The sequence below is a fragment of the Spermophilus citellus genome (genome assembly GCF_964194105.1).
Source record: "Spermophilus citellus genome assembly, chromosome: 5".
Taxonomy (NCBI): domain Eukaryota; kingdom Metazoa; phylum Chordata; class Mammalia; order Rodentia; family Sciuridae; genus Spermophilus; species Spermophilus citellus.
In genome coordinates this window covers 67,545,096-67,569,627 of record NC_138186.1, presented here as the reverse complement: position 1 = coordinate 67,569,627, position 24,532 = coordinate 67,545,096, and the positions used below count along the sequence as shown (strand labels likewise).

At 42.4% G+C, this 24,532-nt stretch overlaps 1 long non-coding RNA gene across 2 annotated transcripts; it reads right to left on the bottom strand.

Moving 5' to 3' along the window:
• Window positions 1-10,424: 10,424 nt before the first annotated feature.
• LOC308649208 lies at window positions 10,425-24,490 on the bottom strand. Of its 2 annotated transcripts, XR_014022030.1 has the most exons (3): window positions 24,375-24,490; window positions 23,632-23,804; window positions 10,425-20,315 (listed from the first exon to the last, which is right to left on the bottom strand). It is a non-coding gene; the product is annotated as an uncharacterized lncRNA (long non-coding RNA). The 2 variants fall into 2 exon arrangements; XR_014022031.1 differs by lacking the exon at window positions 24,375-24,490 and having other exon boundaries at window positions 23,632-24,304.
• Between the last annotated feature and the right edge of the window lie 42 nt (window positions 24,491-24,532).

Sequence of the window (24,532 nt, the reverse complement as noted above, 5' to 3'; positions counted from 1 at the left end):
TATCTTTTACCATGTCTCCACTAGTAATCAAGTACCCATGATTCATTAAGCAGTAGCATGAAGATTGAAATTCCAAAAGCACTTGAATACATCATAGTTCAACACTTAGCATGTGTAGAACTATGTTGTATTTCCTCTTTGCCTTGGCTACTGGGAAGCTCCTGGATAGGGTTAATGCCTGACTGTAGGGACTACCTTTTCCCAAATTATGGATTACTTCCTTTCTATACATATTTTAGATCATTCTGTCTGCTGTCTGACACTTCATCTTTAAATGCTGTAAACTCTTGGAGAATACCTTCTTTCAAGTACCTGACTCTAGCATATGATTTTATAGATTCATCATTTTCAAACTGGAGATAAAGACAATAATCTGCAGGGTTGTCATGAGGGCTAAATGATACTGTAAATCAAATGAGAACCCCTAAAGCTGGGGGTAGGGAAAGCTAGTGGGACTCGCTCACTTCCTAAATGACTCACTGCTACATAACAGTCAGACTTAGAGGGAGGACAAATTCCTGTTTCAGCAAAATTATAAATTTCTCTGTCATGGATTTTGAAGTCCTTTATAAAGTATCAACATGACAACACTAAGAGTCTACTGATGTGTTCTTTGGGGAAAGTAGGAGTGGCATAAATGATGGACACATCTGTCTGTTGAGTGCTCTAGAAGGAAAGGGCTCTACAGAGGGCCCAACTGATACTCACCTCAGCTCTCACTCCCCGTGTTAGGGTGGTGACACAGATGAGGATGGTGGGAACATGAAGTTAAGGGAATAGTTCTATAAAAAGGGCCCACTGTGCTGACCTCCACATGCTTTCTTTTCTAAGAAGCAATTTACCTGTAGCCCTGCCTGGCCTAAGTGGACAAGATATGTCACGATTGTCAGCAATCTAACTGTTCAAAACAGGAGAAATGCAGGCCCCAAATAATGTTGTTAAAGGAACCCAAGTTACCCTGTAGGGGGAGAATTTTGTGACCAGAAACTCTGGGAAAGACGGATAGTTTCCTCCTAACCATAAAATCTATAAGAATGTATGGTTAAGAATCCAATTAGAACCAGTCTGCATGGGTCAAGGTGACCTAGAATTGTCCTGGCAATAAGTATTTGAAAGTCTGGTGTCATCTTGCTGTCAATCAAAAGTCAAGAGGTGGACCTGGGAAACTTCTCTGGGATTCCGAATAAAACTGGAATGCAGGAGAGGCACATTACTTTCCTCTCTGAGAGGACCCACCCTCTCCCTTGAGAATTGTCCCCTTTCCCTTTCCTATCCCTTCAGTAAGCTCATTTTTGTTATTCTGAGCAACATGTCTGAAATCTTTCTAACTTGATTGCAAGAATAGGGGTTTGAAAGGGGGTCTTAATGTTGCATCAGTTCTCAGAAGGCCCAGTTCTGTAACACCAGGATACTCATGTTTTTTCCTGATCTGGCTTTATTTGCCCTTCTTCCTCCTCAAAGTGTCAAGGGAAGACTTGCTGTTCAGTTCCTCCATTATTTTAGCCAGTTTGAAGCTTGACAGCTGTGACTGGAAAGATCTGCAAATCATCAAGGGACTGGATAAATTTCACTCCTGTCAGTGATGCCACAGCCTAGGCTCCATCTTTGAACCTGTGCCCTGTTAAGAGGTGTAGAATTAAGGCAGCGGCCTCCCATGAAACCCAGCAAAATGAAGGTAGGGTAGGGTGAAGAAAAGCAAGGGAAAGTAACACGCAGCAGAGGGGAATACCTGAAAGTAGTAATGCTCATGCAAATTTTTACTTTATTCTTTCCAGTGGGCTTTTCTGTTTTGTTTTTAGGGGCACTCCACCACTAAGCCACATCCCCAGCCCTATTTGGTATTTTATTTAGAGACAGGGTCTCACTGAGTTGCTTAGTGCTTCACTTTTGCTGAGGCTGGCTTTGAACTCCTGATCCTCCTGCCTCAGCCTCCCCAGCCGCTGGGATTACAGGCGTGTGCCACCCTGCCTGGAGGGTTTTTCTTTCTTTTTTCTTTTTTTAATTTTTTTTATTGGTTGTTCACAACATTACAAAGCTCTTGACATATCATATTTCATACATTAGATTGAAGTGGGTTATGAACCCCCAATTTTACCCCAAATGCAGATTGCAGAATCACGTCGGTTACACATCCACAATTTTACATAATGCCCTATTAGTAATTGTTGTATTCTGCTACCTTTCCTATCCCCTACTATCCCCCCTCCCCTCCCCTCCCATCTTCTCTCTCTACCCCATCTACTGTAATTCATTTCTCTCCTTGTTTATTTTCCCATTCCCCTCACAACCTCTTATATGTAATTTTGTATAGTAATGAGGGTCTCCCTTCATTTCCATGCAATTTCCCTTTTCTCTCCCTTTCCCTCCCATCTCATGTCTCTGTTTAATGTTAATCTTTTCTTCCTGCTCTTCCTCCTGCTCTGTTCATAGTTGCTCTCATTATATCAAAGAAGACATTTGGTATTTGTTTTTTAGGGATTGGCTAGCTTCACTAAGCATAATCTGCTTTAGTGCCATCCATTTCCCTGCAAATTCTATGATTTTGTCATTTTTTATTGCTGCATAGTACTCCATTGTGTATAGATGCCACATTTTTTTTATCCATTCATCTATTGAAGGGCATCTGAGTTGGTTCCACAGTCTAGCTATTGTGAATTGTGCTGCTATGAACATCAATGTGGCAGTATCCCTGTAGCATGCTCTTTTAAGGTCTTCAGGGAATAGTCCGAGAAGGGCAATAGCAGGGTCAAATGGTGGTTCCATTCCCATCTTTCCCAGGAATCTCCAAACTGCTCTCCAAATTGGCTGCACCAATTTGCAGTCCCACCAGCAATGTACAAGTGTACCCTTTTCTCCACATCCTCGCCAGCACTTATTGTTGTTTGACTTCATAGTGACTGCCAATCTTACTGGAGTGAGATGGTATCTTAGGGTGGTTTTGATTTGCATTTCTCTTACTGCTAGAGATGGTGAGCATTTTTCCATGTACTTGTTGATTGATTGTATGTCCTCCTCTGAGAAGTGTCTGTTCAGGTCCTTGGCCCATTTGTTGATTGGGTTATTTGTTATCTTATTGTCTAATTTTTTGAGTTCTTTGTATACTCTGGATATTAGGGCTCTATCTGAAGTGTGAGGAGTAAAAATTTGTTCCCAGGATGTAGGCTCCCTATTTACCTCTCTTATTGTTTCTCTTGCTGAGAAAAAACTTTTTAGTTTAAGTAAGTCCCATTTGTTGATTCTTGTTATTAACTCTTGTGCTATGGGTGTCCTATTAAGGAATTTGGAGCCCAACCCCACAATATGTAGATCAGAGCCAACTTTTTCATCTATCAGACGCAGAGTCTCAGATTTGATATCAAGCTCCTTGATCCATTTTGAGTTAACTTTTGTGCATGGCAAGAGAAAGGGATTCAGTTTCATTTTGTTGCATATGGATTTCCAGTTTTCCCAACACCATTTGTTGAAGATGCTATCCTTCCTCCATTGCATGCTTTTAGCCCCTTTATGAAATATAAGATAGTTGTAACTTTGTGGATTAGTCTCTGTGTCCTCTATTCTATACCATTGGTCCACCCGCCTGTTTTGGTACCAGTACCATGCTGTTTTTGTCACTATTGCTCTGTAATATAGTTTGAAATCTGGTATCGCTATACCGCCTGATTCACACTTCCTGTTTATAATTGCTTTTGCTATTCTGGGTCTTTTATTTTTCCATATGAATTTCATGATTGCTTTATCTATTTCTACAAGAAATGCCGTTGGGATTTTGATTGGCATTGCATTAAACCTATAGAGAACTTTTGGTAATATCGCTATTTTGATGATGTTAGTTCTGCCTATCCATGAACAGGGTATATTTTTCCATCTTCTAAGATCTTCTTCTACTTCTCTCTTTAGGGTTCTGTAGTTTTCATTGTATAAATCTTTCACCTCTTTTGTTAGGTTGATTCCCAAGTATTTTATTTTTTTTGAGGATATTGTGAATGGAGTGTTTTTCCTCATTTCCGTTTCAGAAGTTTTGTCGCTGATATACAGGCCTTTGATTTATGCGTGTTGATTTTATATCCTGCCACTTTGCTGAATTCATTTATTAGTTCTAGTAGTTTCTTTGTAGACCCTTTTGGGTCTTGTAGGTATAGAATCATGTCATCTGCAAATAGTGATAATTTAAGTTCTTCTTTTCCTATTTTTATGCCTTTAATTTCTTTTGTCTGTCTAATTGCTCTGGCCAGTGTTTCGAGAACTATATTGAATAGAAGTGGTGATAGAGGGCATCCCTGTCTTGTTCCAGATTTTAGAGGGAATGCCTTTAACTTTTGTCCATTCAGAATGATGCTAGCCTGAGGCTTAGCATAGATAGCTTTTACAATGTCAAAGTAAGTTCCTGTTATCCCTAGTTTTTCTAATGTTTTGAACATAAAGGGATGCTGTACTTTGTTGAATGCTTTCTCTGCGTCTATTGAGATGATCATATGGTTCTTATCTTTAAGTCTATTGATGTGGTGAATAACATTTATTGATTTCCGTATGTTGAACCATCCTTGCATCCCAGGGATGAATCCTACTGGATCATGGTGCACAATTTTTTTGATGTGTTTTTGTATTCGATTCGCCAGAATTTTATTGAGGTTCATCTAGGTTTGCATCTAGGTTCATTAGAGATATTGGTCTGTAGTTTTCTTTCTTTGAGGTGTCTTTGTCTGGTTTCGGAATCAGGGTGATGTTGGCCTCATAGAATGAATTTGGAAGAGCTCCCTCTTTTTCTATTTCCTGAAATAACTTGAAAAGTATTGGTATTAATTCTTCTTTAAAGGTTTTATAAAACTCCGCTGTATACCCATCTGGTCCTGGGCTTTTCTTGGTTGGTAGTCTTTTGATGGCTTCTTCAATTTCATCCATTGATATTGGTCTGTTCAAATTGTGTGTATCCTCCTGACTCAGTCTGGGCAAATCATATGACTTAAGAAATTTATCGATGTCTTCACTATCTTCTATTTTATTGGAATATAGGTTTTCAAAATAATTTCTAATTGTCTTCTGTATTTCTGTAGCATCTGTTGTGATATTGCCTTTTTCATCCCGTATGTTAGTAATTTGAGTTCTCTCTCTTCTTCTCTTCGTTAGCATGGCTAAAGGTCTGTCGATCTTATTTATTTTTTTGAAGAACCAACTTTTAGTTTTGTTAATTGTTTCAATAGTTTCTTTTGTTTCAATTTCATTGATTTCCGCTCTGATTTTAATTATTTCTTGCCTTCTGCTACATTTGCTGTTGTTTTGCTCTTCCTTTTCTAGGGCTTTGAGATGAAGTGTGAGCTCATTTATTTGTTGGTTTTTTCTTTTTTTGAGGAATGACCACCAGGCGATGAATTTTCCTCTTAAAACTGCTTTCATTGTGTCCCATAGATTCTGATATGTTGTGTCTGTATTTTCATTTATCAGTAAGAATTTTTTGATTTCCTCCTTTATGTCTTCTGTAACCCATTGATCATTCAGTAACATATTGTTCATTTTCCATGTGATGTAGGATTTTTCCTTCCTTCTTTTATCATTGATTTCCAGTTTCATTCCATTATGATCAGATAAAATGCAAGGTATAATCTCCACCCCTTTATATTTACTGAGGGTTGCCCTATGGCATAATATATGGTCTATTTTTGAGAAGGATCCATGTGCTGCTGAGAAAAAAGTATATCCATTTGATGATGGTTGATATTCTATATATTTCAGCTCCTCCCAGACTGGGCGAGTCTCCAATCCTGAGTGCCTAGGGCCTCCTCTTGTGTCTAGTCACTTCCCACTTTTCCTCTAGCCAGGCCCCTCTCATGGTGCCGCTCACCACAATACTGGCTACACGCCAGGTCTGCTGCTCCCGGGAGCCCTGTTTTCATGAACGACTGGGCACACTCTTCCAGTTTGCCATTCCCTCAGACCCTAAGTTTGTAGAGCTTGAGGCTGAGAATCCTCAGCGAATTTTACTTGCCCTCTGGTAGCCACGCCCCCAGTAGCTGGTGCAAGAGACCTCAGCTGTCAGCACTGGTGGGAGCGGTAGTTCCGCGCCGCGGGTCCCACGCCACCTCTGATTCCCTCGGGCTGGCTATCACGCTCACGGGAGAGCTGGGAGGGGCCCTTAAGGTTTCTCCAATGTGTGGAGAGGGAAGGCTAGGGAATTACACACCTGTAGCCGCAGGTTTCAATGAAGTTATCTCCTCTGCCACAGTCTGATGACGTCAGTTCTCTGCCATGGTGGTATCTCTTGCAAATGGCGACAGTTTGTTTCCCTTTGCCGGGCGACCAATGCAATGGGTGGGTCCTTACTGTCTCTCCCAAGCCCTGTTTCAAACCTGTGGCCACTACCTATGAAGGCTCGGTAGGCATTTACCTCTGTAGGATGAAAGGGGCTGACCAGTTGTTTCAGCCGGATGGATTAGTGCTGAGTCACAGCTGTTTGTCTGCAGGAAGCAGGCAAACGGGAGCTTGAATTCAGCCGATCCGGGCTCAGTGTGTGTTCTGAGAGGCCCAGACTGTTCGCCCCAGATCCACGTCAGCTCAGCATTGCCTAGTGATCCTGAGCAAACAGATTTAGGTTGTTTATGACTCCCTATGCCTGCACAGCTGAAGAGGTCAGAGACTTGATCTCTCTGCGCCCGCCACCATGTTCTACTCCTGGAGGGTTTTTCTTTTCTAAAGTTTTACCCAAATCAATCCCTTTGAGTCTGTTTTGGAATCTTCCTCGTTCATTGAAAAACACTTCCCTGTTCCATTATTGGAGATTTTCTTTTCATGGTTGGAGATTTAAGAATTGCAGTTTGAGGAAGGAGTAATTTCCTTCCTAAAAACTTAAAAGTACATAACTGCTTATTCAAAAGACATACAGTTCAGAAATAGGGTATTTGCTCTTAGCATTTTCTTTTTATAGTGTCCTTTCCCCTTCTTTCTTTTTAAAGTTTTCCCCATCCTTCTTTCTCCACCCTTTCACACCCTCCCACGCCTCCAGCCCTGCCCATGCCTGGCGCCCTCTTGTGGTGACAGATGAAGCACATGGATAAGCTTCACTGAGGGAGACCGAACCACCATTCGGAAAGGCTGGAAGCCAAAGGAACGTCTGTAATAGCTTATTTTTAAAAGAATTCCTTGTCTTCCTTTCTCTGTACTTTATCGAGGGGGGTGGTTGGAGAATGATATAATGAATATGAATCTGTGTTATCCACTGCCACAGGCAGGAGAGTTCCTTTGTGGTGGAGAGTGTTTTATTTGGCAGGTGTCCAATGCCACAGTGGAACATTCCAGTCTGGATGAGTCAAGCAGAGCTAAGGGTCCCTCTGGTTAACAGGTTTCATCAAGTACCCTTGGTTGGAGAGGTTGAAGCCCGGGAGAAGCTGCCCGACAGGTGGCTGTTTTTCTGGGATGGCATTTTGCAGTTCTCCAAGGTGCCCACAGTTGCTGCTTCTGGAAGAGGATATGGAAAGACAGGGGGAGGGAGGGGGAGAGAAGGGGCCACAAGGGCTGTCACATGTGCTGAACAGCTGAGTCCGGCAGGGTCAGGCCGTTACACGGGCATTACTATGAGCTTAGGCCCCTGGATAGAATTTCTTGAACAGTAGTCCTCCGTGAAGTTTAAAGAAAAAAGGAAATATGCACATTACCTTAAAAGATACCACTGGCAGAATCCATGATCCAGCTGTTCTCCTGAGGTCCTCAGACATCAGGGAGACCTCTTTCTTCAGGTAGCTCCTGGGCCTAGCCCAAGCCCTTGTGTGTGCTGACAAGGAATATTTTTAAAAGCCACTGTGAAGAAGCTACTGGTACATTTCCATGAGAAATGAAGAAAGAAGCATGAACCTTTAGTTCTTATTAAATAATAAAAACATGTTTGAGTAATAGGCTCAACTCATCTTCACTATGTTCTTCCTTGTCTGTCTAGAGTCAGAGATAAAAGTCTGGGGTTGGAGGCAGTTTGGAGATGGGATGGAATCTGGGGTGAATTAAGTCTGGGGAGGGATGAGCATGCTTATATATGTAACTTGGTAATGAGAAAAAGATGAAATGTGAACGGTTTGTTTCTAAAGAGTCATAAAATGAGTGTAAATACCGAAACATCACTGATGTCAACAACAGTTGTATCAAAATAGTCACATTAATATTTTGGGTGCTCAGGCCAATATGAGAAAGGGGGAAGTAAAAAAATTTAAAATAGCAACACTGAAAATAAACAATTTTTTTTCTCTTCTGTTTTTAGAATTATGAGAAAACAGAGACTATTCTGCCTCTTTGCTAACTTAAAGAAAACTAGCTGTGCTGTTTATAGTTTTATATGTTAACTTGACTAGGCCATGAAAAGCCCAGATATTTAGTCAAACATTATTCTGGTTGTTTCTTAGAGGGATGAGATGAACATTTAAGTTGGTGAACTGTGTGGGTGGGTCTCATCCAATCAGTCAAAGGCCTGGATAGGCAGAAAGGTTGACACTCTGTAAAAATTCCTCCTTCCCACTCACTTTGGACTGAATCTTCTGGGTCTGTGGCTTCTGGTGGACCTTCCTGGGTATTTGTCAGTTTCCTTAATTGTGTGAGCCACTTCCTTACAATAAATCAAGCTCTTGGGCTGGGGATATAGCTCAGTTGGTAGAGTGCTTTCTTTGCATGCACAAGGCCCTGGGTTCAATCCCCAGCACCACAAAAGCCACATCCCACAATAAAGCTATACTACTTTAAAATAAATAAATCAGGCTCTCTCTCCCCTTCTCCCCCACCCCATCCCCACCCCCTCATCCTAATCATTGGTTCTATTTCTCTGGAGAAACCTAATATCTGTGGAAGGATTTAATTGTTTTTCAAAGAAATTACTTGGGCATGGCTCCCTGAACCAAATTTCGGGGGGGTGGTGGTGGTGGTGGTGGTGGGGGGGAATCAGGAAGTTTGGGTGTGCATCCATGTGTTTCTATATTTTTGTAAATATAATCCCATTAGTGTGCTTTTATTTATGATTTTTCTATTAAGAGAACAAGAATTTCTGATATTTCAGTTAAAAACTCAAGAACACGAGACCCATTTATTGGCCATCTAGGAAGAAGAATCTGAAATTTATTCTGGGGGTAGAGGAACATGTAGCTAATATTAATTTCCCCAAAGAAAAACTCATGAGGAAATGGATTACTGTATTGCTAGAAGTCTCTACTAAAAAATTCACTGCTTAGAAATATTTACTAATGAAAAAACATTGAAGACGTTTAATGAACCACATTGGATGGGATTTTCCCACTTGTCTGAATTTCTGCCTGGTGGGTTGCCCAGAGCCGTTTCCATCACCTCCTCCCGGGGACCCGCGTCAGCATTTGTGTGCAGCTACTTTCTCCCTCCTAGATCACGCTGGCTGGCCTGGTGTGGGTGGGGGTGGGATCTGCTTTGAAGATCACCCAGAGTTACCGTGTTTCAACAGCTTGACGTCACTCTTACCAGCCTCTTCCTGGCACAGGGCTGGTGATGATACAGGAATGTACTTGAAGGGACACACAGCCATAGCAAAACCACATGCCCCGCTGGGGTGGCTTAACCTACATTTCTGCCTCAAAAAGGGGGCAGTGGCAAGATGAGTGACAGCAGCCCTGGGGCAGAATGCCCAATTCTTTTTGATTGCACTTGATTTCTTATTCAAATACAGGGTTTGGTCTTTTGGGAACTTTGGGTACTGATATCAAGACCATTTAAATCAACAGAAAATGGACATCTTCTTAAGGGTTCCGTCATCATTTCAGTGGTGAGTGGGAGCTGAAATGCATTTGCTCCCAACCTGGTTTTATGAAACTTAACTAGAAACTTGAAGTTGTGTTCCTGCAGGGGACCCGTAGGCCTTCTTGACTGGATGGAGGCTGTGACTGGAAGCACTTCCATCCAGTGGTCCCCAAAAATGCTTTGCGGAAGGGTTGGGGTAGTTTGGGTGGTAGCAGTCACCCCCATGTGCTCTAGTACTTTCCAGAAGTCCTTTGACTTCCAAAAGGTACAGAATTATACTTCCCAACAACCTGGTCGTTGGGGTGTGGTGAGGTGTCCCCCAGCTCTAGCTGCACTTGAGTTGGCGTTTTTTTTTTTTTTTTTTTGCTGTATTATTGGTGATTTTTAAAATTTTTATTATTTTTTATTTTGAAATAATTTCAGACTAATAAAAATTTGCAAAAATAAAGCAAAGAATTACCATACATGCTCACTGTGCTTCCAGGTCACACTGTTTGTACTCCTGGAGGCATATCCTTGCCTTCCAGGGCAGCTTCCCCACCAGGCCCCAAGAAATGGGCAAGCAGAGGGGAGCTCCATCCCACCCTCACCACTGGCTTGAACCATTGGGCTTACCTCAAGAAATAGCAGGAATAATTGAAAGAGAAATTATACAATTCATGGTTTGTGTATAGAATAAACAAATCAAGAAGATGATCATTTACTAAATAAGCTTTTATTAAACACCAATTTAATTTTAGGAACACTTCAGTACCGTGCCCAAGATAAAAACTCTTGAGGACTTAGTATGTCCCCAATTCAGTTAGGCCTTTACATGTAAATTCATTTTATTTCTATACATACCGTAGAAGGTAGAAACTATTATGGATATTCTTACTCTATCAACAAAGACACAGGCCCAGAGAGGTCATGTGATTTGCCCAAGGTAACATAGCTGATGAGTAGAGGGGCTGAGATTTGAATTAGATATTTAGTTCCAACACTCACGTCTAAATCACATTCTGGGCTGATCTTTGGGATATGCACTACATGGCTTTTGCCTGTTCAGGAGGACACGTGGTTACATATTTGATCTCAGTAGCATTCATCCATGAAGCCTTTCTGGGCAGGATATTTCTTCAAGTAGTGATATCAGTTGCATGTGTGAGGTTGGTTTTTAGTAAAACTTACTACATACTATTAATACATAATATGATGACAACATGCTACTTGCAAGTAAAATTAACAGTTGGAATATTTATCTATTTATTTAGGTCCTTCCCTCACAGGTGCGAGTGCCGGACACAGCATTGTCTGTCCTTGTGCCATTGACACAACAGCCAAATATTAGCAGCTACTATTTCTTGAGGGCTTATATTTGGCTCTTTACAAAGACTGTGTTCTTAAAATCTCAGCCAGTTTGAGGTAGGTATCATTGACCCCAGTTTATAGAGGAGGAAACTCAAGTTTATGCCAGGTAAAGTGAGGCCATAAAAGGGGATATACCATGGCTCATCTGTGAGGGGCAAATTCAGACTCAGGTTTCCCTGACTTCAAAGCCTGAGTAGGCAGCACCTGGTTCCCTGGGTGGCCACTGTGTGGGCTCTGGGCACTCTTATGACACACTTTGTTCAAGTATAGTGTGGGAACACATGTGTTTATATAAAAAAAAATTTTATCCTATATTAACAAAGTTCCAGGCACACTTCTGTGTACACCATTAAAGACATAAATTTTGAAAAAGAAATTTGAAATTAAACAGCATTCCTCCTTAACAACAGGGAACAATTATGAGAGCTTTCTAACTCCTTTCCATATATTCATTTCACATGAAGCCATATGTGGTAGGTATCATTATCCCCATTCAACAGATAAGTAAACCAAAACAGGTGCCTATTCCTCAGTAATAGATATCCTGGGCTGCATGAGTCAATAAAGGCTCTATGATAGACAGTGTCCCAGGCATATTTGGCGACTTGTTAAGAAGTATGTCTGATTTCCTTACTCAGGCTGCTAGCCCCTGCGGACAGGAGCCCTGTCTTCCCTATCTTGTGCTTTTCCCCTGGCTGGCACCAACTCCATGACCAAGGCCATGACGAACTGTGTGTCAAGGGCACGTGAGTGGATCTGGCTGTGGATGCACAGGTATAGAGCTGTGTGTTGAGTATGAAACCTTTGTTCACATTTGATGCTAGGGATTCTCCTTTCTTCTTTCCTGGGGACATGGGAGTGTGATGGCAAAGCCAGAGTCGATTTCACAAAGAAAGTTTTGGTAGGTAATTTCAGCCCCAGGTGACTCTCTTCTGTTTCTCCAGGGACCGACATTGCCAGCCCTGCTGTAGCTGGTTGAAGGGGACCAAACCTCTCAGGAAGACGGACTTGGTTCCGTTTGACCAGCCAGAGCAGGGGGCAGCTCCCTTGGGAGGTGACTGCAGCCTCTCATGTGCAGATAGCCTGGGGTGTTCAAGCCTCACTCGTCCATGCCTGGAACACAGAAAGAACCAGCATTAGGACGCATCTCACCCTGGGAGCCCGCGCCCAGAACATCCTCCCACATGATCTGCAGAAATCACACATAGATTATATTTTGCATTGTGTGACTTCAATTTATTTCCATTCTTTAATCTTTATTCTTTTTTTTCAAATAGAGACATCACAAACAGCAAAAACAATATAAAATTATGACAGTTTCCCATGATTCTTTCTCCTCTCATCTTCCAAAATAAATTAACATTTCGGCTTATGTTCTTTAAATATCTCACATTTGAGTAAAAATATAATCTAACTATGTCTAAAAGCTGTAATTATAAAACTAAAATCATAAAAGGTTATGTGTGACACAAATGTAAGTAAGGACACATAGTGGTAAAAGCAATACTCAAAAACAACCATCTACCTTTAAAAAAAGGAGCTTTATTTTTTTTTTTACTCTTCTACACTGTTTAGACTTCCTGAATCCTTTTCTCAATTTATCTCTTTATGTTCCCCCTTGAGATAACAGTAACATGAAGTTTATTTTTTCTTATACTTTAAATGTTGTTCTTCATGGTTTTTACCATTTATGCACATGTTCCTAAAAAAAGGTTCATGAATATTCTAATATATAATGATATCCTAAGTGGCCTTGATATTTTTACTTAAAACATTTGTAAGATTCAGGCATATCAGTGTGTTAGCTGCAGTTACTAATTTTCATTGCCTTATGATTTTCTACTATCTGAACATAACTGCAATTGATTTCTTCATTCTTGCAGCCACAGACATTGAGATTTGGTTTGACAAATTGAATAAGCAGTATTTCAAGGGAAGTGGGGAAATTTTTGATTCGTGTAGATTTTAAAGATTCCTGGATCCCAGGATGTGAGAAGTTACAGGGCAACATTCACCGGCCCAAAACATGTGGGGACTGGGCTAGAAACAGGCCCTTCAGCAGATGGGCAGGAAGTTTGAGAACCACTGGCCCAGCAGGAGCAGGAGGAGTACCCACTGGCTTCTCCCTATTCCTAGGGCATGGAATTGATTAAGGAGACAGTCCCCCAAAAGGCAGGCTGGCTGTCTCCGTAAGGTATTGGAGAAGGTAGGGAAGAGGAGGGCAGAGAGGAGAGTTTGAATGAGTGTAGAAAGCTGTCCTCTCCCTGGGGTCTAGGCATTCCATGCCTTTTTATCTCCTCTTCCTGATAAGGAGAGGGGTCATCCAATAGAAAGTGCATGGCCGTGGAATCACATTTATCTGGTTCAAATCCCACTGATGTTTCCCTGTCTTTTTTTTTTCTTTTCCTTTTAGAAAGTTATATAGCGTCTTTAAGTCTGTTTCTTGTGTGCAAGTATGAGTTTGGTGTAATGAATCCCACTGTTATGTAGCATTACAATGCACCAAAAATTCCATTTATGCCATGAGAGATCATACCAAACTTGCCTGTGTGTCATGAGGTTTAACAAAGCAAAGGTGCATGGGGTCCCTGGTGGGCACGATAGAGACCAGCAGGATGGAGGGAAAATCCTGGAATCAATTCTAATTGCTTTTGAAGCCAAGAGTTCCACTTTCAACTCCTGGCTGCTCTGTGAGTGTTTCCTTTCCCTCAGCTGCAAGGATTTTTATTTATCCCCGACATTTTTAAAACCATAAATCAGGAAATCTAGAAGTGGTGTAACCAGCCAAGTGGACTCTGCCAGATGGACTCCAGTTTGGGAGCCCAGTCTGGAATGAAGAAGGTATCTCAGACATCATGGCTCTCAATAGGACTCTGAAGAAATGAACTGTGAAGGCTGAAGATATAGCTCAGTGGAAGAGCACTTGTCCAGGCTGCAAGGGCTTGGGTTCAACCCCAGAACCACACACACACATACACACACACACACACACACACACACACACAAAGGGAAATTTTAAAAAAAGCACACCATGATGATGGTGATAAGACAGTTGGGTACCACAGAATAAGGCATGATTCTAGAATGGTCTGTACAGGGTGATAATGATGCTTCTGTCTTCGACTGAGTTCCCTTCTCTTTTGCATGCATCCTCTTGACTCTGCAGTCATCATCTTACCTTCTGTGTCCTCCTCCTCCCCATGACATAGGTGTCATGGGGTTGCTACCGGCCTGCTTGTCCTCTGGCCATCCTCCTCTTAGCAAGGGAGTGGCAACTGCAGGGCAGGGAGCAGCCAGGCAATCTGAAATCAGGACTGAGAAAGGCCGGGTCCAGTGCAGGAGAACAAGCCTCTTTCAGGGCAACTTCTTCAGTTCCAGACACAGTTCCTCCACCATCTCTGGCCTCTTCTTCGCTCATGTTCTGCCCCTCCCCCTGCAACACACCCACCCATACAACTTGCCCCCCCCCCTCCCCCCGCATTTCTGAGCAGATGACATGAGATCACCCTTCAGGGTAGAAAAGCAATGTGTAGTTCAGGCATGATTTAGAAAAGGGAAGGGTTTTCACTGGAGAGATGCACAACCTGAGGCTCCGCTTTTATAAACACGAAGACCAAGATATAGAATAAAGAACAGCAGTTTCCTTTGGCAAATACAGAGTGCTGTAATATACCAGCATCATACACCATATTTATTCAAAGAATCAGTGTCAAAGGCAGGCTTTCTTGACTTTAGCATACTGATATTTTGGGCTGGACAATTCTTAGCTGTGGGGGGCTGCTCTGGGACTTTTAGCAGCATTTCTAGTCTCCACACTCTGGATGCCTGGAACCCTGCAAGCGTGACAACCATAAAAATGCCAAAAAGCCCACAGAGAGGGGCAAGAATCTATTGAGAGATCCCTGATCTAAAGCTTTAAGTTTCTGTGCTCATTCCTGTAACTGCCCAGGTCTTCTGTTCCTCTGCCTCCAAGAGTACAGGTGGGGATGTCCTGGAGACACTAGATACCTGCCCGGTTCCTGGAAGAGATAGATGGGGAGTACCAGTGTGGCTGCAGCTGGTCAGGGGTATGGGGGAGTCTACCTGGTGCCCTCTGCATGCTGGCTCCTCTGAGGGGAGGCGTCTCCATCTCCAGCCATCTGTCTAGCAAACAGGCCTATCATCCCCTCTTCCTTTCCTTTCCTCCCTGTTCTCCTCTGTGTCCTTGCCCTGTGCTACTCAGTTCCACTTTACAAGTCCCTCCTGTGTGTCTCTGCATGCAAATCCTGTGGTGTTTCCTTCTGTGGTTCTGCTTAGAAACTCATGTGGCCCCAACCTTTTTGTCACACACGCTCAGACTGAAAACAAGGAGGGAGAGTCGTGGGATGCACAAAGCCGGCCCAGAACTACAGCTTTAGTGTGTGTGTGGGTCCCTCCATCTTCAGTTCCAGCTTCTGAAACTGCAGTGGCTAATGGTATGAGTCTCAGGTCCGGTGGTGTCTCCTGGCTCAGGGCTTTCCCCTACAAGCCCAAGTCTTTTTTGGTGTGGGCTCAGTCCCTGGAGAGTCAGAGCTGACAACACTGGGGTACAGGTTTAGAGGAGAAAGGAACTGGGCCATTGATTTTTTATTAATTTATTTGGCCACTATTTCAGCATCTAACCTTTTCCTCAAACAGCCTCTCCTAGAAGCAGCACTCTGTGCCAGGATTATGGAATGAAGTAGAAAGGACACCAGGGCAGGGTCAGGAGACTTGGGAGGAGGGGGGCATCACTCACTGTGGCTGTAACATCATGCCCTCTGTCTGTAACAAAAACCCTTAGAAATGGACGGACTGCCATAGACCTATGATACAGATGGTTACTAAGGAAGCACGATTCAGTTTGGTTAGTGGAAACATTCCATTTCAGGGAGGAAGGAACTCAGGGGTGAGGGCAGATCTTGGGAGAAATCTTTGGGGGATGTGGCCTCTCCTCACCAAGCAGGCCAGAGGAGGGGTGGTGTGGAAAGCTGGTCATAGAGAGGCCTCAGGGGGCATCAGCCAGGGGCCTGAGACCTTGCACTGAGAGAGAAGTCTCAAGAGGAGACAGGGAGCTGTGGGGTGGGTCTTTGGTTGGGGCTGCAGATAACCTCCTGGCACAAAACCTGGATGAGGAGCTGTCACCTGGCCTGTGCTGTGGGTGGGGCTGCGGGGCGAGCGAAGAGGCACTTGCCAAAACCACACACTTCCTTACATTCCATAGCAAAGTAATCCATATGGGGATATAAAGAAGCATGTGGCCTCAGGAAGCAGTGTCGTCCAGGAGCCCTCCGCACTTCAGAAGTGGGCCACTCCCATCTTTCCTGGTGCCCAGGTGGGGAACCCTTACAGAGAAGACCGCTGGGAACTAATCCATCCTAAATCCCTGCAAACCATACTGGAATAAATCTGTGAGGAATAGCAGTGCCAGTGGGGATGGGATCTCTTCCCCTGTTCTTTGTTCAGAGATAAACTGCACCAAGTTTTACTGACTCATTTTGGCACAGTTACAGCGTAGCAAATTCTTTGTTTTTGCTATTAATTAACTCAATGCTGTTGCATTGTACCTTTTGATACGATTCTTTGTTAATGTTTGGAATCCAGGAAAGGGAAGATTAACAAAAAGAGTAACTCCAACCCAGACACATTCTGCTTGTGCTCAGCCAGCCACTTACACCCGCACCCTACCCTACTGTACTTTCTACTGGATGCCTGCTTGGGAGCTCATTGAGGGCTGCAGCTGCTGGGGGCCGGCAGGCGCAGCAATCCAAGCACCATTGTTCACTGTGGAAGGATCTTTTGTTGGGCTCCTGCTCCCCCAGCCCATCACCTCCCCCACTGTCTGTGAGGCCTGAGCCTCGGGAGGGGTTGGGGGGACAGCTGTTGAGTCACACTGGGTCTGGATCTGCCACCCTCTTGGCTGAGGGAGAGATGGAATTTTTGAGCTTCATGGCATCTAATTCTCTGCCAGGAAACAAGGAGAAGTATGCTACGGGAAGAATTAGACCCCAAAGAAACATTAGCAATGTGGTTAATGGCATCTAATAACAGTAACAACTAACTCTTCTCAAGCATGTATTCTATGGCAGGATCATCTTCAGTGCTTGATTTAGGTGCCCACCCTGAATGCTCACGGTTCTATGAAGCAGTAGCTGTTTTATCTGGTTTTACCAATGAGAAACATGAAGGTCATTGAAAAGAAATGATTTACAAATATGCAAAAGGTAATTCCTTTAAAAAACTAATAAGATTGGAGGGCAGCCTTGGATCCACCCATGGAGAGAGGTATGGAAGGTAAGAGGTATTTAAAGAAAGCAAGGAAGGAGGGAAGGCGGGAAGGAAGGAGGGAGGGAAACTCAGTGTACATTCTGCAGCTTTGCTTTTGAGGTCTGATAGTGGTAATTTAGAAATCATATTTTGTTTTTTAGGAATATTGGAAAATATCCTTGGCATCCCACTTGAAATCTTTCTGGTTGACCTAGGAAATGGTCAATATCTCATTTAATCAAATTCAGTGGTTATATCAGGTTTGGCTCTGAAAACAATTATCTCCTAGAATCAAGTACAAACTTTATAAAAGTGAGAATTTGGGGGCAGCGGTCAGGTATCAGCACACTATCAGGGGCAGATGGGAGGGGAGGTCCTCAGGTCAAAGGAGAAGCTGTTTTGTGCCTTTGAGAAAATGTAAATGTCTCCTGTCTTTCAGAGAACCTAAGAGTAGAGTCGATGTTCATTTTAGCTAGATAGATTTGTCAGATCAAGATCCTCCAAAGCAGTTTGTGACACACTTTTGTTATGTGTTATATATTTAACAGTTATACCATATTTCTTTTCTATTTATTCTACTTTTGTCACTACTTAAAAGCTTTTGAAATAGGCCATGAAGCATTGCAGTGTATATGAGGTAAAATATTAATTATTATGTTGCATAATTTAACAAATTTCTTTGCCCCCTCACCAAAAAAAAAAAAAAAATCCTCCAAAGGGATGACATGTGATAAGATAAGAGGGATAGATAAGAGGGACCCTTGAGTTTTATGGTCTAAAGAACTAGAAGAGCCAGCTTCAAGAAACAGCTATTTGGGGCTGGGGCTGTGGCTCAGTGGTGGAGCACTTGCCCAGCACCACATAAAAATAAACAAAATAAAGGCATTTCTTTCCATCTACAACTACAAATAAATGAATGAATAAATAAAATAAATAAATAATAAAAAAAGAAACTTAACTATTCATGACCCAGGCTGAATCCCAGGTGAGGTGATGAACTCATGTAAAACACAAATGGAGAAGAGGTTCAGGGAAAATATTTGAAATAGCCAAGAGAGTGCTAATTGTCCTACTGTGTCCAACATTTGGATAAGAATTGCTTTGTTTTTGTTAAACCCAACCTCATATGATCAAAAGTTACTTAAAAGTTCATTTCAAAATCTGCAAGAAACAAAGTAAATAAAATGTGGGTAACCAATTACACGACAGTTCAAGAGTCCTGTAAACGAAATTCTTATTCATATAGAATGTACAATGAATTCTGAAAGTCAAGAGAAAGTTTAAAGTGGGAATATTTATAGTGAAAGTCTTGTCTAAACCCTCCTTCCGCTTTCCCTGGGCATCTAATTTAAGATGCTAGGAAGAAGATTTATGGAACATATTTGAAAACAGAGTGGAAAGTAGACTGGAAACAATATAACACAAAACAAAGCAAAACAAAAACCTACAATAAAATGAACACATTTCAGAAATGGCAAAAAAGGGGGGGGGAATATTCTAGAATAGGGAAGATGTTTCTCTGTTTTTTGCATAGGGTGAAAGACATTGATACATAATTGGGTGTAGGTTTTTCCACACTGTTTAGTTTGCTGTCTGACTTTGGTAGGTGGCATTAATGGGGAGAATCATGAGATGTGACATGCCACCGGGCCACTGTGTGCAGTGTGATATTGGCAAAATGACCACCTTTCTTCTCATCTCTGTCCCAGATCCTAGGCCACTTATCTGAAAATAGCAGTGGTGTAACCCCATCTGCCCACCAAAGGGTAGCCTGAAGATTAATGAGATAACATATGTGAAGGTCTGCTGTCTCTTAAGAGAATAGGCCAATGGTGGCATACAATGTCACTCAATATATTGTTGAAAACTAGATTTATTCCCTACCTCCCAGCCCTGCCTCATCATAACTGGAAAATTGTTCAAAAGCCTTAAATGATAAAGCTATCTGTTCTCTTGTTCCTTGGTAGTAAGAACCATTTAAAACCATCAGGACTTAAGTGACAATAAAAATAGTATTAAAAGCATAAATGGCAGTCATGGCTTTTGTTCTTTTCTTTCTCTGAGCAAAACACTATGCATTTGAACACAAATGATCCAAACATGACATTACAGAGACAAGAGAATGGTGAATTCCCATTGATGGTCCTTACAGAGCCTCTTGGATTTGGGAAAAATCAAGGATGAGATAAGGAGAAGTTTGAATTAGAGACTAACATAATGTTGTGGTCAGGGTTTTTGGCTGAAGGGGGTGCAGGGAGGAAGAGCACAGCACAGGCATCTGTGACCCTGAGCAAGCTGCTTAACATCTTTGAGCCTGAGTTGCCTCATATATAATGGAATAATGTAATAATGGTGTGTACTCAGCAGGACACGTCCATGAGATAGGCTTCTATAAAATGCCATGTATTAGAAATTTAATAAATGGTCTTTATTATTAATGCTACTTAATATATTAATTAATATCAACGCAGCAACACTTCTTGGAAGTCTTTACAATTGATCTAATCTAACTTAAAAGCTTTCATTAAAATAACAATTGTTTTCCAGGCAAGGGGTGATTCAAAGATACTTGGGAAAGCTTAAATATTATCAAAAGATATTCCTTCCACAATTTTGGCTGCTTTAAAAAGAAAAGTTTAAGGATTTTCCTATGTTTGAAAATAATTCTTTAAGGAAGGTTATCCACCAGTATCATTTCTAACAAGAGTAATTATAGGAGGTGAGTTTTCAGGACCTCAGTCTGGTTTTCAGGTACTTTAGAAAGAATACATATGGTGAGATGCTCGGTTGCTCCTTTTTGACTACAAGACATTTGCCCTCTGGCGAGAGATCTGACTTAACTCGTCAGTCTTTTGCTGGATGAAGACAGGAAACCAGGACTATGTAGGACATCACCTGTAGCTCACTTCCTAATGTAGGCAGCTTAGCTTTCCCTGTTTCTTCTCTGAGTCCAAACTGCAAGCTTTGAACAGCTGAAAACAGTATGCTTTTATTAGGATCAGAACTCTGCTAGTGTCTGCAGGAGGAATAACCTCACAGATGTACCCACTCCAAAATCTAATGACTTGTGACCTTATGCTCTGGTATCTACTCCTGGTGTTCTTGGTGGCTGTCCATGAAACAAGCTATTCTGGAGTTCAGCAAGTCAAAGCCAAATTGTTTGGGACTTACCATCATCTGGCTGAGGAGGTAGGACTTAGAGTAGAGCTGCCTCCTTTTAAGGCAAACATGGGGTAGTATATCAGGGTAGGACCTTCTTTTTCCTGGAGCTCAGCCAGAATGCCCTGCTATTTTTAGAGGACTGACCAGTTCTGAATGTGGATCTGATCATGAGTCCTGTTTTAACTTCCCCGGGACAGCCAGGAGCAATGCCAGCTCCAAGAGCCCACCTTTGCTCCCTGCAGGCATTCTGCCACCTTTCTCAGAAGAGGCGAGTGTGAGTATCGGTGACATTTCACTACCACTTTTGTCTTTGCCCTGCTACTCATCCAGGAGAACTGGGGCTGGAACTTCAGGGGAGGGTGGGGCATGGGGAGGAGAGGGAGTCAGCATTACACTGAGCCATTTGCTTAGAATGTTATGCTTACAGCAAACCCGCGAAGTACATTTTATTATGCATGACAAAACTGTTTCAAGCAGGTTAATTGATTTGGAGGCAGAGAGTGGTTATAAAACTTGACAAAATCACATAGCTAGTGAATGTCAGGCCTATGACTTGAGGTTTCTCTTTAATCCAAAATATGCATTCATTCTAATATGCAGTATTTCCCAACCTTGTCTGATTCTTAGGGCCACGGAGGCGCTTAGTAAGAATCCTGTTAAATATTATTAAAGATATATCTATGAATCCTGTTCCCTAGACCCTAGAGCTATGGAAACAGAATCTCCACAGGAATGGTTCACCTTGTTTATGGGAACTCCCAGATGAATTTTATGCTCAGCAAATTTGGGGAAGATCTGCCTTATGGAGTCACTTTCAGGCCTGAGTGAACATTGGAATCACAGGATTCTGTGCAGATTCTCTAACTTGATCTCAAACTTGCCTTAATAAGTGACCTGGGAGAACCCAGGAATCGGCATGGGTGCAGTCACTGCCATATTATTATTCCTTTTCAAGTGGCCAGAGGAGTTAAAAGGACTCACTTCATAGAAGTATAAGGGAAATTATTAATGTGGATTAAAGGAAGAATCTCTGCAAACATGGGAGTGAATGGTTAGACCCCAAACCAGGGAGGGTCCTCTTCATAAGGTGAATAGTTAACATATGTTAGCAGAGAGACCACATCAATCACTAATATCCTATCTTCTCAATGTTCTTGATGCTCAATTTCTACCTGGGATGTTATTTTCCCTTTACCCATCCTCATAAATTTATTCTTCCTTTATGATTCAGGTCATAAAACATTTCCATCAGCAAGTTTTCTCTTCTTCATTCCTACTGTTTATAATTGGTCATACAATATGTCACATCTTACCTTGCAGTCTAATTCTGTCTGTGCCTGAAATCTGTACATATCTAGTTCCCCTCTTAGAGGCACTGTTTTGTTTTTGTTTCTCAACAACCTGGTGAAGGCCTTTTGCATAGTAAGTGGAAAGCAGAAAAATCTTCACCACCCTTGTGGAGAACCTACTGTGCGGCAGATATTGATTTAAGCACCATAACCAGTAACTTATTGTCCAAACATTCTTACTTTACAGATGAAAAAAATAATGAAGTGGAACCAAAAAATTACTACTTGTTGAAGGGTCTCCTTTAATTTATCCCTGTTGGCAATCACTATCATACCTGTGAGGAGACTGAACACTGTGGATTCAGGAAACAGCACTTTAAGAAAAAATCATAAATTCCTAATTTAGTGCACCAGAATCACCTAACAACTTGCTAAAACACAAACTTCTGAGTCCCCATCAGTCTCTGATTCCAGAAGCCTGGGGTAGGATCCAGGGTTTGCATTTCTAGCAAGGTGCTGGCCAGGAACCATGTGGAGAATGAACACCCTAGGTCTATGGTCTATGTTTCTGATGCTGTGGAGGCCAAAGGCAAGGAATTGGCCTTACATTCTGAGCCTCCTAAAAAGAGAAAGAAGAGGAAGAGAAGTGAAAGCCAATGGAAGCCAGGAAGGTGTGAGTCTTTTTGAAGAGTATTGTTGTGGGTGCTTTCACCATCTGTGGTACAGACACAGACAGCTCTCCATAGATGGGGAAACGCTGTTTGGGAAGTTGCCAAGGATTTTGGCTTGAGCAGTCATGTGCTATTTGGAAAAAACTCTTTAAGTGCAATTTTTACCTATATATCTTTAGTGGTGTTTGCTATAGAAAAGGTACAACATGAAATGAATGGATTTCTTAAGAAGATAGCCCAGCAGAGGGCCACTGGCTCACATGACCTCATATAATGTTTGCAGAAGGATCATAATGGTGATATAACAACATAATCATACAGAATAACAATGAATCTCATTCTCTCCAAAATTTCTTTACTTTTAAAAAAGTGTACCTATTCAGCTGAATGAGGATTAGAAATTGATTAAAGTCAGGAAACAAATCAGGGGCACTGGATTCTTGTCCTAGTTTTTTTTTTTTTTTTTAAATACATGGCTCGTGGACTTCGTTTCTTAAATAAGCCGTAACAGTTCACAGTGACTTAGTAGGGAGGTCTGTAAAGTTACCTGAAACCCAGTCTCTTTTGACAATTGAATATTTGAGGTAAATGACATATGGAAAATAAATTCCTTTACATTGCTTTGAAAAAAATTAGCGTACATTTAAAATATTTTGCAAAAGCACACAAAAGGCAAGCCGCAAGTTGGATGTCGCATGCTGTCAACCTCTCATCACTCACTCCTGACACTGGTAGCCCTTGTTTAGGTTAACTGTCTTTCCCTAGGCTGCTTTTCATTGTCCCTGCATCTCTCAGGCCCACCCTGCTCCTCCTGAGCCTTTGCCTCTGGCCCCAGTGCACAGAAAGCACATCCCTCCTCAGCACTAGCCCAGGAGTCACTCTCATGCACAACACTGAGGTGGGGGCTGTTTCTCTCATTCATCTCTCTTTTGTCTGCTCTGCCTGATGGACCTGGATTCTCGCTGTCCTCCCCTGCATTTGAGATGCAGGACTTGGAGTTTCACCTGTTCCTATAGACTCTGTCATGCTGGCTTCAGATGACAGAAGCGGATCACCTGCAGGGCTTCCCAAAAAATTCACAAAGAAAGAAAGACAGATGGGCAAGACAGGAACGGCCAGGGGACGATTAGAGGAGAAAGCAGCATGCGGGATGGCTCAGTACCTACCTGGGGAAAAGTTGTGGGCGGGTCCCTCCTCCTCTGTGGGCTTCCTTCCCGGCAGGCTTCTGCCCCCATGGAGGTGTTTAGAACATGGATTGTTATTTATTTATTTCCAGAGCTGGCAAGGTTGGCTTGCATTTCTGTGCCTTCCTGTCAGAATCCTCTCAAGGAAACAGCAGCTGGTGAGCTCAGAAATGTCAGTCAGAATCTTGGCCTAGTTTGGGGCCTTGAAGATTCTTACAGAAAGTTAAAAAGGTTTCTGGGCCAGTGTCTCCTTTGGGTTTTCCCTCTCCTGCTTCTCACCTTTTCTATCTTCTATTTTTTTCTTTTCTTTCTTTTTTTTTTTTTTTTTTTTTGCCCCAGTAGCTAGCTACTTAAATTGCCTGCTTCTATCTTTCTGATGGTCCCCTCTTGGGTATGGCTGTGACTCTTCCAGCTCTCCTAACAGCCTGGTGACTTCCTAAGCATTTAGATCAGCACTTGAGCACTTATTACTTATTTTGTCTCCTTACTTATTCCCTTTCTGCCTTCCCTCCTTTCCTTTCACTCTTATCTCTTTAATCTCTCTTCTAATCACACCCAGAAACCATCTTCTTTATTTGCATTCCTCTTCCTCACTGTATGGTCTGCCTTTCCCCACCTGTGCCCGCCATCTCCACCTCTCTCTCTCTCTCTCTCTCCCTCTCTCTCTCTCTCTCTCTCTCTCTCTCTCTTGCATTCTTTAATTCTATTATTTGTTCCAGCTTTACCTCTGACTGTGTCCTGTCCAGATGGGACCTGGGTTTAGATCTCTTCCTCAGTCCCACTCCCTGCCTTCTCTTGTCTGCTCTCTGAAGGCGAGCCTCCTCCTTTATGTACTCTCCGGCCTCCTGCCCACCCCCAGCACACTCTCCCACCTGTTTGTGTC